This window comes from Grammomys surdaster, unplaced genomic scaffold (assembly GCF_004785775.1).
Source record: "Grammomys surdaster isolate TR1022 unplaced genomic scaffold, NIH_TR_1.0 265, whole genome shotgun sequence".
Classification (NCBI taxonomy): Eukaryota; Metazoa; Chordata; class Mammalia; order Rodentia; family Muridae; genus Grammomys; species Grammomys surdaster.
The window spans coordinates 2,051,260-2,065,495 of NW_021604706.1; positions in this window are offsets into that span (position 1 = coordinate 2,051,260).

The window sequence follows — 14,236 nt, forward strand, 5'->3', positions numbered from 1 at the left end:
AATGCTGTCCTTTTTCCACTGGACAGTTTTACCTCCTTTGTCAAAGATCAAGTGACCATAGGAGTGTGGGTTCATTTCTGGGTCTTCAATTCTATTCCATTGATCTTCCTGCCTGTCTCTGTACCAATACCAGGTAGTTTTTATCACTATTGCTCTGTAGTACAGCTTGAGTGGGAGAGCCCAGCCTACTGTATGTAGGCAGTGCTATTCCTAGAAGGTATAAGGATATGAGCTTGGGAAGCAAGCCAGTAAGCAGAGCTCCTACATGGTCTCTCTCTTTCAGTTCCTGCCTTGACTCCCTTCATAAAGGACTGTAATCTGTCTTTTTATGTAACCAGTTATTTATGGTTATGGTCTTTAATTCAGCAATAGAAGCCTGAGACACCTTCTCAATAATTGCCAAGGTAAAGAGATTTGTGTGAATCCATCCTACTTTTTTTTTGGACAGTACACAGATCTCATACTACAAAGTGCCAGGTGCTGGAGTTACAGCTAATAGATACAAGGAATGTCTAACATGTGCAAGACCTTCAACTCCATCTCCACACTAAAAAGTGTGGCTCAGTATTTGGGGTATGGAAGAAGTATACCTATTAATAATTCTTCTCCATTGGATACTCAGTCAGGGGGCTCATCGCTAGGGAAAGCTAATTCTTCCTCTCTCAGCAGTTGTTAATTGCTTATAGCTCTTCATCAAGCAAGACTGTGAAATTTCCCCCATCTGGGTTGGGATGTTAACTATTGTTGGAATTGTTCAGGTTTTGTTTAGGCAGCCATGTTGTTGAGATTTCATGGGTGTGGTTCCCTGTCATAGCTAGATGACACCATATCACAGCAACTTCATGGTCCTCTCTCTGGCTCTTAAAATAGTTCCTTCTCCATCTTCTACAATGCTCCTTGAGCCTTAGGTACAGGAGTTATGCTGTAGATATATCATTAGGGCTGGGAATCCCACAGTCAGTTGTTTCCTATATTTTGACCAGTTGTGGCTTTCTATAATTGTCTGTTTATGTTGCAAAAAGAAGCTTCTTTGATGAGGGGTGAGAGCTACATTTATATGGTATATGGATATGTATTTAGGGTACAGTTAGGAAATTATACTGGTTTAGGAAAAGTGACAGTAGTAGGTTTTTCTCTAAGACCCATGACCTCTCCATCCCATGAGTAGCTGGCCAAGTTTGCAGACAGAACAACAGAAAATCTACACATTAATTGTTATTTTCTTCAATAGCTAAAATTATAAACATCTTATTAAACTCAAGATAGAAGTTCATCTGATTGAACACACACACACACAGAGAGAGAGAGAGAGAGAGAGAGAGAGAGAGAGAGAGAGAGAGAGAGAGAGAGAGAGAGAGAGAGAGCGCACATAAGCTACACCCAGTGATATGCATCCATAACCCTGGAACTCAGGAGGTTAAAGCAGAATAATGACAGCTCCAGGCTAGTCTATGCTGCACAGCCAAAATTTGTCTGGGCAAAAGAGAAAAAAAGATCTTCAGCTAACCACCAACTACATTTCAAAAACAAAGCAACCTTTCCTCTGAGCCTATTCCTAGAAACTTCTTCCTACCCTCAGAATCCTAACCATCTGTACCAGGTTAAACATTGTCCAAATCATAATGGAGAGACCATGTGGAAGAGGAGGGCCATTAACAGTCAACTGGCCATGCTAACATCTTGAACTTCCATCCTTCAAAACAGTGAGAAAATACATTTCTCTTGTTTAAGTCATACAGACTATTGTATGGGTTGAGCATCTCTCCAAAACTCCAAAATCAAAATGTTCTGAAATTAAAAAAAATCTTTGAACACTGACATATCTCTCAAAAATTCTAGATTTTAAAGCAGCTCACATTTCAGGTTTAGGATGAAGGATGTTCAATCAGTTCGATCTATTCAAATGCTCTAAAATCTAAAACAAACATTGAGCTAAAATACTTCTGGTCCAATCATTTAAGATAAATATTCAACTTATATTTTGGGGATATGGCCCACCTTGACTACTATACTATCTTCTGAGGAGAATACAAGTAGCTTCTCTAGACTATCAACAATACCCACACAGCTAACTCAGACCTCACCTCCCAAATAGGAAACGTTTTCTTTATAGATGAGAAAATACAATATGCAATACAGTGTCCCTAATCGCTACTTGAAAGGTGTTCTGTTTGCTTTAATTTTCTTGGATTACCATCGTAATGAGGTTTCTTGATCTGCCAAAGGAAATGGTGACCACATAGATTGCCTGACATGAATTCCACTTTTAAAGAAAAATTACCCTAATGCACTAACCACAAAACTAGCACATCTCTATACTCCCTGTTAAAAACTGGTGCATTTCCCCAACCCCTGCTACACTGTATCAGGGACAATCATAAGAAGAGAGATTGGAAAGACTACAGAAACAGTGTCTTCAGGACATGACAGGCCCGCTGTACTCATAAGTATAGCATAGCAGCAGTGCTTGTCTGCACAAGACCCTGGTAAGAGCAAGCCTTTGAGCATTCTAGTATAGAAGGGACAGGGACTCACCAGACCCCATCCCTAACCGAGACACTAGATTTCAATATTTTTGCTATAATTTCCTGGGTTATTTTTATCTGGGAAATAGCCAAAATCAACAACTAGAGTTATATTAACACATGAAATGTTTCACATCATATATCACACATCCAGGCTTTATGTGTTTCTAAGGGCAGAATAAGTTGTAATTGCAAACTGTCTTTAATTCAGCTTTAGCGCAAAGCTATGTCAACTCAACAGATTACTTGATAAAATAATTTTAAAACAAAACAGAGTAGAGTAGCTTTAATGGAAAATATTTGCTCATCCTGCAAAAAGTAGTTCCCAAATGCTGGCCCCTGCATGCCAGGAGAGAAGAGTTCTGGGCCGGATACTCACAGGGAGGTCAGAAGCTGGCTGACATATAGCTTTGGACTCTCCAAAGTCCCCCTAGAGATGCACACCTGTCCCACTTGTATACACATTATAAATAAAGCCAATCAAAGTGTGTCAGACATGGAAAAATGCACAAAAAGTTGACACTGCAGAGTATAGAATAAATACTTCTTTCATGTGAACAAAGTCATTGTAGAGAACTTCAGAGAAATGGTGACTTCTCAATTGGGCCTTACAAGAGGAGTTAAACTATACAGAGGAGAAGGGAAGAAGCTAGAAACTAGACTTCAGAGAAAACCCTCACTCAGTATGTGGTTGGCAAATGAACATCAGATGAGCCTGAGATGGGTCATGCTGGGGAGAAAGGGGAAGGGTTGGGGCCCAAGTGTCACGTGGAAGGCAGCTACCATCCCTTGGAGTGAGGCCCACAAGATTAATGTTTACCACACAGGAAATAGAGATCACAAAGACTTCTGGGCCAAGAAAGGGGCACTTACAACCAAGTATGACTTCTAGAATGTTCCATAAAAAAAATACTGAAAATGAACTGCAGGAGAAACAGGTTATGGGTTCAAGAGCTCTAGCAGCTTTCCCCAAAAAGATCAGGAGTCTGATGTCCTAGTTTCACTTCTGCTGCTGAAATAAAAAATAACAACAAAAAACCTGACAAACAGCAACTTAGGGGAGAAAGGATTTATTCAGCTTACACTTCCAAGTCCATCACTAAGGGGAAGTCAAGACAGAACCTGAAGTAACTAATCACAAAGTCAAGAGTAGAGAGTAATAAATGTATGTAGACTGGCTAATGTTCAAATCACATTTTGCACTCATATACTTCAAGGTCTACCCCCATTAAATGGTGCCATCATATTTTGCATTGAAACTTTTGTATCAGTTGAGGTAATCAAGACAATACCCCGCAGACATGCCCACAAACCAACTGAATATAGACAACCCTCATTGAGACTCTAACTGTGTCAAGTTGATAACTAAACTACCTATGATGTGGTAGAAATGTCAAAATAATTCCTCTTCTGAAGATTCCGCCATTGTTCTACATCTTTCCACAGTTTTCTTTCATTTGTTTCATGGCCATGGTTCAGGTTCACACAACAGGTCCTAGAATAGTCTGAAAAGTTACCCATTCAATCCTCATAAGAAATTTAGGAGAAATCAACATATACCACCCAAATGCTAATGGAGGGGCCTTTACTTGGATCTTAAGTCAAACTAAGCAATAAAAGTTAAACTGGAGAAATATGAACTCACTGAATATTTGACAAATATCACAAAATTATTGTAGATTTGAGGAGTTAATAATGTACCATGCCCACACTATTAAAGGAGACCTCATCTTATGGACATATTTATAAATAAAATGATAGAATATGTGGGATTGAATTAAAATCATACTGACATAGGGGAAACCGGCTGGAAGGCATAAATGAAAAAAGATGGACCACAAACCTGTGATTAAGGAAGCAGGGTAATGAACTCATGGCTTTCGTTTATTCTATTATTTCCTTTACTTTCATGACTTTGAAACCTGCCACAATAAAAGTCACCTAACCAGAGTAAGTTTTTAATAATATCATTCTAGCATACATAAGGTAAACACAGATTCCCTGCCCCACACCATGCTCTGGAACTTCTGTCCAATTTCCTGCTCATCAGCTCTCTGATACCCCAAACTCAATAGGTGCCAGTGGTAACTCTCACTCCTTCATGTCAGCCTTGTTTCTCCTCACCATTCCGTCTATGCCACAGTCAGCTCCCTGTGAGTCACCTTTAATTCATTACACCCACAGGCATCAAGGTTCTGCATAGCAGCAGTCATTCTTCACAAGCCTCTTCACCTTCCTGCATCCATCGCACACTACTTAGCAGTCTACCTTAGAGCCACCACAATGATTGTAATTCTGAAAGAAACATCACTGCCTAATGTAAAGGCTCTGGTGGCTCCTTGCCAACTAGAGGACAAAAGCCTGGCTGCTCAGCAAAGCAGGCTCTGTTGTTCACTTTGTACATATAAGGCACTGAGGCTTTCTTGATACCATCTGAGTCAATTCAGTTCTCATAAAAGACGTGGAAGCTATTTTACAACTAATTAAGGATCAGATTAATGAGTGATACATCCATCTTACATATGACATCCATAGTCACATTACAGGACCCCTTAAAGCAAACTGGCCAGGCAGCCATTATAGACAGGCAGCACCACTAGGCAATACTCAGTACTGTGTCCAGGCTAAGGCCCACCTGACTTCTCTTTCAGGAGAGGATGCCAACATGTATGGCAGTTGCTGGGGGAGTAAGCTATGGCCACACATCAGAGCCTAAATGACATGATGAAGCCTCAAAGCCAAACTCTATCTATTAGCATCTTCCTCAGTATAACACTGCCAGCATCTAAGAGAAAGAAACAAAAAACACATTAATCATAAAAGGTAAAGAAATAAAACACCCGCAAAAGGTACACACTGTAATGAGAATTACAGAGTTATCAATCACATTTATTAATGATACTCAAAATAAGGTTAGCAAAATACAAACAGGAAGTGTTGAGAGGGAGTGTCACGTGTTAGCACCAAGAGTAGAGTCTCATTCATTATTGTGTCTGTTTCTTCTTTCTACAGGCCTCTCAGTCGCTCAGTTGCTCAGCCCCAAACTAAAGCTTTTATTTGTAGAGGTAAAAAATGTCTCCCTGGGGCTGGTGAGATAGCTCAGTGGTTAAGAGCACTGACTGCTCTTGCGGAGGTCATAAGTTCAAATCCATGCAACCACATGGTGGCTCACAACCATCTGTAATGAGATCTGATGCCCTCATATAGGTGTCTGAAGACAGCTACAGAGTGGGGGTGAGGGGTGGAGAAAGAGGGAGAAGGGAAGGAAAAAAAGAAAAGAAAAAGAAAAAATGTCTCCTTGGCTTCAGAGCCATCAGTAACTCCAAACAGAATAAAGAGAAACCTACAATTAGTGACTCTAGTGGTTTAAATAGGAAAGGCCTCCATAGGCTCAGATTTTTGAATGCTTGGTCATCAGGGATAGACACTACTTAAGACAAATTGGGAGGTGTGGCCTTCTTGGAGGAAGTGTGTCACTAGGGTTGGGCTTTGATGTCTCAGATGCTCAAGCCAGGCCCAGTGTCTCTTTTCGTGCTACCTGAGGATCAAGATGTAGAACTCTCAGCTCCTTCTCCAGCAACATGTCTGCCTGCACACTGCCATGCTTCCTACCATGAAAATGGACTAACCCTCTGAAACTGTAAGCCAGCCCCAATTAAATGTTTGCTTTATAAGAGTTGCCATGGTCATGGTGCCTCGTCACAGATATAGAACATTGGTCAAGACAATGACAATACTCCATTCAGTGACAACACAGCAACAGGTACCTCCCCAGATGATATACGCAGCAACTATGAATATAGCAAGCAATAAGAGGGACATAAATTCTGTCTCTTCACAGGCCTCACAGCCTGACATGAAAAGAACTTTTAAGTAAGATAGCTAGGTGATTCATTTTAATCAGGGAACATGAAAGAAGAAAAAATTACTTGGAGAGCATTGTAGGAACTATAAAGGTAGGACAGTGAGTTATTGACCAGAAAAGAGGTTTCATTGGAAACAAAGAGAGGCTACATCATTGAATATAAGTTAGCTACTCAGCTCCTTGTCAATCAATTTTTCTGCCAATGGTTACATTTTCTCATATGTTTAAAAATAAGATGCCCACATCAATTACTTGAACAAAACTCTTTCACTTTGTCAAGAGCAGTGGGGTGTGAAACAGAGAGAGACAGAGCTCCATGTTGCCACCTGAAGCAACCTAAGGAGTTATTTTCAGAGACTTCTATTCAGAAGAAGCCTAGATTCTTAACCTGGCCACAGAGAAGAACTTCAGGATGAGACAGTATGAAGCAGAGTTGGAGTTTGGGGGGTGACATTTAATATGGATTTTAAAGCAGAGGTTAGTAGTGAGGACATGAACTACTGCAAAGAAGCTATGACTACACTGTTAATTGATGAGAACTTCAGTGATATGGAGAAATTGCAATGTTACAGGTCAAGAGCTAAATTATCTTGGGGTGTCCTTATCTCCCCTTAATTGAAACCTATTACCCCACTTCTGTATATGACTTAACATCTTTATATTCATCAGGTACATCCTTTGAACTGTACCACCAGAACCCCTCAGTTTCTTATCCATCGAAAAAGCTGTCAGCATCTAAGGAAAGACTATAGCTGAGATTTCCCTATTTGACTGTAACCCGCCTACCGGATATACTTACCAATATATTTGAAAAGTGTTTTGTCTCATGATTTAAGTATCTATTACTTTTAAAAACTTCATGGAACTGTTACCTTGCTAGAACACAGTATTTGAGTAAACATGAATCTATGTTCCTGGGCCATACTGGGCTCCAGAATAATCTATCTCATTTGTTCCTTTGGGTTGAGAGTGGTTTCTTTCATGGGTGTGGACTTCTCAAGAAAAAGTTCCCCTTAAATGTCTTAATAACCCAATGGATGAAGTCACATTTTTCAAAGGGCTTCTAAGAAACTTCTTTCTGCCCTTTCCCCCCTTTCTTGGTAAATAAGATCAAAGAGTGGTATCTGAGGTGAGTTGGATAAGGTTACGATCTAATAAAATAACACCATAGATTACAAGGTTTGCACAAGAGCCTTGAGATTTACCTTTTACTGTGAAAAAAAAAGTATCTTGTGAAATTCCTTTTTTAAAAATGCAGGTTTGGTGTTGGGAGATAAAAAAAAAAAAGTCCATACCTGGTCCAGAATGCTTAGGCCTTAAGCATGATTTGTTGCTACATTAACATTCTTCTTTGAAATTTCTCTAGAGAAAAGTAATATTGTCTCTATAAAGGCGATATTCATAACATAATGTGTTCATTGCCCTAGGAATTCTTTACTCTTGGAAAGAGACTTCATTCAGACTGAGAGGGGTGTTCCTTTCTTTATTTCTCTCTGTCTTTCTACCTGCATCAATTTGACAAATGCATGAGAACCCACTCTTTAACTCTAGAAGACAGTGCAAGGCATTAAAAAGGGGAACTGGTTAGAAATAGCATACAATGGTTCCTATGACCATCTACAACCCGCTGAAAACAAGTTGTGCCAAAAGAGAGAAAAAAAGCACTGGGGGAGTCGCTATCAATGCTCTTTCTAATTCATATTGTAGCAGTGATATATTCAAGGCTCTCAGGGGAAATATAAGCAGTTAAACATTGGGGGAATTAAAAGCAGTTAAATGTTGTGTGTGAAGGGAATGCATCCTACCATCTGGCTAGGTGTGAATGGCAGTCTAGCATAACAGAAGGACAGGTCTGCTGCAAAATGCAGAGCCAGGAGTAAAGTATTAAATTATGTTAATTACTAAGGAAAAAATGAGACAAGTGACCAGAGAGGAGTATAAGAAAAAAGTCAAAGCTCATGGCTGAATAGAAAGAACTGGAAACTACCTATGCAAAAATTATATCTAAAGCCACGCATATGAAAGCAAAAGTCATCAGAGCAGATTACTCCTTGGGCACATCTATATTTAGGCAAATAGAGAGAAACAGGGACAGCAAGCAGATAAAGCATACTTATGTGACTAGAAGAACCTCATTCTGAATTACAAGTCATAAATGAATTAAGGTATGTACCTGAAATAGAGACCAAGAGAGTTAGGGTCATGCACTTCTGCCCAGATTTACAAATAAATAAATGGACATTTTCCTTAATACTACCTAGCCATTTCCCATGTGTTGAACCTGCGTGACAGACTATTGGTTGAATGCAGGAGCTTGGCTGTTTTTATGGTCTTAAGAGCCTGGGAATCCCCAAACCCTGGGATGACTCACCTGGAATGTACCTGGGTGTGAGGGCCAGAGGCAGATATTGGTTCTCTCTTATGGATCACTCTCCATCTTTATTTTTTGAGACAGGGTCTCTTACTGAACCTGGCGCTCATCAATTTGGTTATACTAGCTGTCCAATGTGCATTAGGGATCTGCCTATTGCTGCACCCTATCCCCATCCCCAGTGCTAGGGTTGGAGGCATGCACATTTTGCCTGGCTTTTTGTATGGGCTCTGGAATCTAAAGTCAAGTTTTCTCATGCTCACATGGTGAGCTCAGATGGCACTTTACTGATTGAGTCATCTCCCATCCCCCTTTTCTGGCTTTAATTTACACAAATAATGTTTTCTAGAACTAGGAAGTTGTGGCTATGGAACAAAGAGCAAAATAATAATAACTTAAACAAGGCAGAAGTCTACCCCATGACCCCATCATGCAGAAGATGGAATAAGCATGCCTGGGATGAACCCATGGCTCCCTGTCCAAGCATCTTACCATTTAAGCAGAGGGAACTGAGGGGACAAGAGAAGATATTCTCTTTCCATTTTAGGGTATGGCCTCCAATTTGCAAACACTATTTTATATATATCTTACTAGCCAGTAGTTGGTCATACTTGGTCACATGATCACATCTGACTGTAAGAGAAGCAAGAAAATAGTCCTTTTTTTCTGGGAGGCCATTTATTCTTTTAAATTTTCATTAGTAAAATCATACTTACTAGACAAATTTCACAGCATTTCTCTTTTTTTCCTGGATGTGATATTTTAAGAGTCACTCAGGTTTTGCAGTTGCACAGTTGTATATATGAGCTTAGGTAATAGGTTTGCTTTAGAATCATAGATTTAAATTCTAAATGTGGTGGATGAATATACCACAATTTACTAAACCATGCCCCTACTGCTAGACACCTGGGTGTTTTAAGCACAATATATTTACTGACAGTTTGAATCCAGAAAAATGTTAAATTGGCTAAATGCTAAATTATATGGATCAGTCTCAGGTATATTCTTGTTATTTTGTAAAGCTTGTAAGTGTTCTACACCAGGCCAATTTAAACAGAAACTGGCAATACTAAACTACATAGAAGGAAAAAATAAGTCTGAGGTCCACCTAGAGTTTTTGCTACTATAATTAAACCTTGCATGGTGTTCTGAGTTTCTTGACAACTAAAACAAAGAGGAAGTATGGTGTGCCATTCATTCCTCATCATTTGATACAGGTAAATAGACAGTTAACAAAGATAAATGCTTGCTCAACTCTATATTCTAAAACAAAGCTGTCTTATTATACAAAGCTCAGTTAGCAGGAAAGGGTAATACCATTAACAATCAGTTGCATGAAAACAGAACAAGACTTACCTAGAATGATTCTTATGTTACCCTTAATAAGTAGGGGCTAAGTATCCCCAGTTTTCAGGCTAGGGGTGTAGCTCAGTGATAAAGAACTTGCTGAGTATGTACAAGGCTCTTGGTTTCATACTCAATACTGTGTAAAATAATGGGGAGAGTTTCTACACAGGGCCAGATTAATGGCCCACATGCAGGTCAACATATAAGATCTGGTAAGAAGTGGTCATGTAGGAAGGATGGACCAAGGCTCTTCCAGAGTTTGATAGTTCCCCTGTAGCTTGGTATTTCCCAAGATAACACTACCTTGGTGTCAGAGGCTTTTTGACTCTCCTGTAATTAATTCAAGATTTCAAACCATTTTAGAGAAGTGAAAAAAACTAGTTATTTATGTCTTTTTTGTTATTTTATGGCTTTTTTCACAACCATGAAAAACCAAATACAGTATCCTTTTCATTTTTACATGAATTTTAGTAGGTTTTTTCTTTTCATGTATTTCAAAATTATTATTTGAATTGCAAAAATCTATGAGGTATCATATGATCATTCAATACATGTATACAGTAATAACAATCTAGTCAAATAAATCAACATTTCCATTTCTTGAGCCATTAAAAAAACTTTAAAATTAAATCCTGAAGCAGGAGGTGGTAGCACACATCTTTAATCCCAGTGCTCAGGAAGCAGTGGTGGGTGGATCTCTGAGTTCGAGGCCAGCCTGGGCACCAGAGTGAGTTCCAGGACAGACGGGGCTACACAGAGAAATTCTGTCTCAAAACAATTTTAATCTTATTTACAATAGCTTACCCCAATCAATATACTACCTCTGATATTCCATGCTTCTTCCTAGTACTCTAAGCAATTTGCCTTCAAACTGAATCAGTACATTTTGGTACTGTTTCAAATTGGTTAGAACAGTATATTGAATACTCACTTTGTACTACGGGCTCTACTTATAATAACATCCCTCAAGTCTCACTATAACTTCATGATGTCGGAATTACTAACACAACTTTCCAGTTAAGAAAGCTGGGTATTTCCAGAGTAAAAAGGCTGCATAAAATCATGGGGCTGCCAAACTATAGAGCTAAGATTTAATTTCACATATTTCTAATTCCATAATTTCTCCTAATTGCAAATGTTCAGATGGCATGTAATCGTGGCTAAAATTTAACTCACCTTTGTAAATACTACATGTGCCTGCTGTGTTGAAGCACTAACTCTTTCCAAAAGCAAGCTAGCAGATATAATCTGGCCAAACTGAAGCCCCTCCAAAAATCTTATTTCCTACTTTACAAAGAGCTTCATCTCCACCATTATCTGTTCTGCCATTGCCTCCAGAATTACATAAAATATATTCATTCAACAAATGTTTTAAGATCCTTCTTCACCACAGACACTGTTCCAGTGTTTGGATACATATGTCAGTAAGGAAAACATGTAGAAATTCCTGATCTCCTAGAACATATTCTTCTAGTATGTGGCCAGATATAAAACCAAGATAGATCACAATGTGTATTAGAAATAAAAAGTGCCACAGTTCAGACAGGGAAGTGGGCAGGTTAATGTGCGGCAGGGTAGCCATGGTCCTGGGGATAACCAGTCCCAAAAAATCCAGAAATCTCATCTTAAGATCAGCAGGAGTAGAATTATTCCCCCCAACCCTGGGTCTGCATGTGGTGGTGCACAGAGAACTGCACCTCTACCCTCCCCCAAAGGAGGTCATGTAGCCTGCCAGGTTACACTTCCTCTCCCCTTATAAAGTCATGTCCTGTGACACCTGTAACTCCTCCTTATGCAAATGAGAATCCCAGCACACTGGCCCTGGTCAATGGTGTCCACTGAAAGCCCCTACCCACTCCAAAGGTTTAAATAGCCTTTGCTCCTCTCATTAAATGAGCTGTCTCACTGAAGCTGTCTCCCAAGAGAATCTGTTTTTATGTGTTCACAACCACCTGAGGTCTCTGAGGTCTCTTCCATTCTGGCCATTCCTCCTTGCTTCCACTCTCTGGATATAGTGGCCACCTGAATGGCAGGCTAACTGCAGATCTTCATCTAACTCTCTTTTCCTCTAAATTCAATCTACAAGTCCCACCCTTATCTCTGAAACAGACTTGATAGGACCAATCTTGCTACCCTGTCCCATCTCCAATGGATCATACAGATCTTCCTCTCCTAACTTCCCTCTACCCACTCGTTGCTTTATTTCAGCCCTCCCACTCCATTCCGACTGGCATTTCCTGGGGACCCTCAGGCTACTTCACTCAATGAAGCACGTAGGCTAACTATAGATCTATACCTCTCTCTCCATTCCTCTAAGAAAAATCCCCCAGTCTCATCCCCAGATCCATACCATACCACCTTCTGGCTTTTAGAGTCTCCATTGAGAAGTTGGGTACTATTTTCAGTTCAGAGGTTTAGTTCACTATCATGTCAGGGATCATGACAGCACAAAGGCAGACTTAGTGCTGGAGCGGAACCTGAGTGTTCTATCTCTAGATTCACTGTCAGCAGATGAAGAAAGACAAGGAGCCTGGCTTGGGTTTCTGAAACCTCAAAGCCCAGCCCCAGTGACAAGACCACTCCTCCTAATCCTTCTCAAGTAGTGCCACTACCTGATGACTAATCATCCATATATATAAGCTTATGAGGGGCCATTCTTATTCAAATCACCACAACACTACATATTCACCAAAGCAAAAATCCACAATTCTTAACATCTATGTACTAAACACAAGGGCATCCAAGTTCACAAATGAAATATTGTCACAGTTTAAATCATATATTGACCCTCACACACTGATCTTACTCTCACCAATAGACAGGTCATCCAAACAAAACTGAACAGACAAATACTTGAGCTAACTGATGTTGCAAATCAAATGGACAAAACAGATATTCACAAAATGCCCAAACACAAATAAATATATACTTTCTTCTCAGCAATGCATAGAACCTTCTCAAAAATTGACCACATACTCAGATACAAAGCAATTCTTAACAGAAACAAGAAAATTGAAATAACATCCTGCATCATATCTGACAACCATGGATTAAAGCTGGATACCAACAACAAAAAGCTTACAAAGTCATGGAAACTGAACAACCCTATTGAATAAAAAAATAATTCAAAAGAGAAATAAAGAAAGAAATTACAGACTTTGTAGAGTTGAATGAAAATGAACACAACATGCTCAAATTTATGGAACAAAATGAGGGTGATTCTAAGAAGCAAGTTCATAGCAGTAAATGCAAATAAAGTGCATATGTGTGTGTGTACATATATACATATATATATATATGGATTCAATATGCAAATATTCCATTAATTTTTCCATCTATGTTTATAAAGGGAATTGGTGTGTAATTCTTTGTTGACTCAATATATAGGTGAGATCTTTTACAAACAACGTAAGAGCACACCTGAAAGTTCTAGAACAAAAATAAAGAAATTGGGCTACAGAGATGGCTCAGAGGTTAAGAGCACTGACTGCTCTTACAGAGGTCCTGAGTTCAATTCCCAGCAACCACATGATGGCTCATAACCATCTGTTATGGGATCTGATGACCTCTTCTGGTGTGTTTGAAGACAGCTACAGTGTATTCATGTAAATAAAATAAACATTTTTAAGTGGGTCTTCTCACTTCAAGAAAAATGAAGAAATCACACCCAAAAGAAGTAGACATCAAGAAGTAACCAAATTCAGGGCTGAAATCAATAAAGTATAAACAAACAAATACAAAAAATCAATAAAAGAATTGAGTATTTGTGAAAATCAACAAGACAGACAAACCCTTATCCAAACTAATTAAAAGAAGGAGAGAGAATATCAAAATTAACAAGATCAGAAATGAAAAGGGGGAAATAACAAACAATGAGAAAATTCAAAGAATTATTAGGTCTTACTTCAATAACCTGTACTCCACAAAATTGGAAAGTCTTAACAAAATAGATGATTTTCTGGACAGATACCATTTACCAAAGTTAAATCAAGATCAAGTAAACAATTTAAATAGTCCTATAACCCCCTACAGAAGCAGTCATTATGTCTCCCAAACAGAGAGAGAGAGAGAGAGAGAGAGAGAGAGAGAGAGAGAGAGAGAGAGAGAGAGAGAGAGAGAGAGAGAGGA